A 2,914-nucleotide genomic window follows, 5' to 3' on the forward strand; every position below is an offset into this window, starting at 1 on the left:
GTTTGAGCTAGAACAGCTGAGTTGAATCAGTGAGGCAGAGATGAGAAGGAATAAGACAGGGTGAGGTTATTGAATAGTAAGTCTCAGAAGCTGAAAACATTCTAGGACTAGATTAGATTATATGGAGGCTAGAAGCTTGAAGGACTAGGCCCATTTTAGCAGATTGTGGGCCTGGGAACCAGGTTTTCCACGGAGATCTCTGTCCAGGCTGAGTGGGAAGGTTCCAGCGAAGGGAAGTTAGTGCAGGCAGGGAGATGAAGTCTCTGCCATGCCTTCCAGGTGGCTCAGTAACTCTGAGCCTCTCTGAACTGAGTCAGGTCAGGCTGGGCTGAAGAAAAGCCAACAATCCAGTGAGGAGTGCAGCTGGACCTAGGGTGGCTCTTTGGGAGAGCTCTCTTCCCAAGTGTTACATACAGCTCTTGGAACAAAAGACTCAGATGAAGGAGTAGTTCTCGCATACCTTTAATTCCCTGTGTGGATTTATATACACTTCTGGTGGTGATTCAGGGTTTGACAGCAGGCACCTCTCATTGGCTTGGACTGAGAGTTTGGGGGAAACCTTATTTGCATGTGGGAAGGCTTGGTGCTGTTCCTATGTGGCTGAAAGCCACACCTCTGCTGTGGGGGCTCTGGGGGCTGTGGGGGCAGTAACTTCGACAGGAGCCAGGGGTCCAGGAGACGTGTTCGAATGCCTGCCATCCCATGTAGGTGAATTATCACTACCGGGTCCCAGGGTTCAAGATCTAGCCTGGACTGGAAGCCAGGCTGTCTGTGCGTTGCCTGTTGACCCACAGCAGATAGAGGCAGTAAGCCCCCAAGATGACAGTTACTTCCAGGATAATAAAAGTTGCTTTTATAGGCCCTGAAAGTGTTGTCAAAAAATTACAGAAGAAAAGTTTTACAACCTAAAGAACAAAATCCTTATCAAGGTACAATAAACTTATAGAACACCAAATAAACTGTACCAGAGAAGAACATTTCCTCCATACATAATAAACAAAAACTAAACAAAGAAAGAATATTTAAAAGATGTGATCATATGAAGGCAGACTGTTGCAGTACAGATTTGCCTCAGGAAACACACAAACACCAATCTCAGTCGCGTGGGTATTGTTTACTGAATGCACATCCTAAGACTGGTCATACAGGGTTGTAGCTCAGAATTCAGGGGTTTAGGATAGGGCCTCAAATACCATTCCTTTTATGCTTATAAAGTCTAAAACCTTGAAAACCACAGTGAGCACATACACAGGTACAGGAAGTAGTGCCTAGTGGTCATCTCTAACTCAAGACATTTTAGACATAACAGTTCATATTGACCTTTAATTATTTTTAGTCTTTATTGGATACTTTCTTTATTTACATTTTGTTTTCCCCTTTCCAGCTCTCCCCTTCGGAAACCACCTATCCCATCCCCTTTCCCCCTGCCTCTATGAGGGTGATACCCCACCCACCCACTTCAATCTTCCCTCCCTGGCATTCCTCTACACTGGGGAATCTAACACCCTCAGGACCAAGGGCCGCTCCTCCAACTGACATCCAGCAAGGCCATCCTCTGCCTCATTTGTGACCATAGCCATGGGTCCCTACATGTGTACTCTTTGGTTGGTGGTCCAGTCCCTGGGAGCTCCAGGAGGGTCTGGCTGGTGGACACTGTTGCTCCCCTTATGGGACTGCAAACCCCCTCAGTTCCTTCAGTCCTTTCTCCAACTCCTCCACCAGGGACCCCACGCTCAGCCCAATGGTTGGATGCTAGCATCCCCCAGTGTATCAGACTCTGGCAGTGCCTCTCAGGAGATTGCCATATCAGGCTCCCATCAGCAAGCACATTCCAGCATCCGCAGTAGCATCTGGGTTTGGTGACTGTTTATGGGATGGATCCCCAGGTGGGACAGTGTCTGGATGGCCTTTCCTTCAGTCTCTGCTCCACCCATTGTCCCCATATTTTCTCCTGTGAGTATTTTGTTCTCCTTTATAAGAAGCACTGAAGCATCCACACTTTGGTATTGAATCTTAGATCTTCCAATATTTGGGGCTAATATACACATATCAGTGAGTGCATACCAACCATGTGTGTTATTTTATGACTGAGTTACCTTACTCAGGATGATGTTTTCAAATTCCATCCGTTTACCTGCGAATTAAATAAAGTCATTGTTTTTAATAACTTAGTAGTACTCCATTGTGGAAATGTACCACATTTTCTGTATTCATTCTTCCATTGAGGGACATCTGGGTTGCTTCCACCTTTTGGCTATTATAAATAAGGCTGCTATGAACATACTGGAGTATGTGTCCTTATTATATCTTGGAGCATCTTCTGGGTATATACCAACCATTGGAACAACTGGGTTTTAAAGTAGCAATTTCCTGAGGAACTGCTAGTCTGATTTCCAGTGTTCTCTTAGGGTGTCTATGACATCTGCCCAGGTCTTTTTGCTTTCCTAGTCTCTGTTGAGAAGTCTGGTGCAATTGTGGTAGGTCTGCTTTCATATGTTACTTGACCTTTTCCCCTTCTGCTTTTAATATTCTTTCTTTGTTTTGTGCATTTGGTGTTGTGACAATTCTGTGATGGGAGGAATTTCTATTTGATCCCATCTATTTGGAGATTTGTAGGCTTCTTGTATGTTTATGGGCATCTCTTTCTTTAGGTTAGGTAAGTTTTCTTCTATAATTTTGTTGAAGATATTTACTGGATCTTTAAATTGGGAATCTTCACTCTCTTCTGTGCCTATTATCCTTAGATTTGGTCTTCTCATTGTGTCTTGGATTTCCTGGATGTTTTGGGTTAGGAGGTTTGTTTTTTTTTTTTAATTTTGCATTTTCTTTGACTGTTGTGTCAATGTTTTGTATGGTATATTCTGTACCTGAGATTCTCTCTTCTATCTCTTGTATTCTGTTGGTGATGCTTACA

Source organism: Mus pahari, unplaced genomic scaffold, assembly GCF_900095145.1.
Source record: "Mus pahari unplaced genomic scaffold, PAHARI_EIJ_v1.1 scaffold_12617_1, whole genome shotgun sequence".
Classification (NCBI taxonomy): domain Eukaryota; kingdom Metazoa; phylum Chordata; class Mammalia; order Rodentia; family Muridae; genus Mus; species Mus pahari.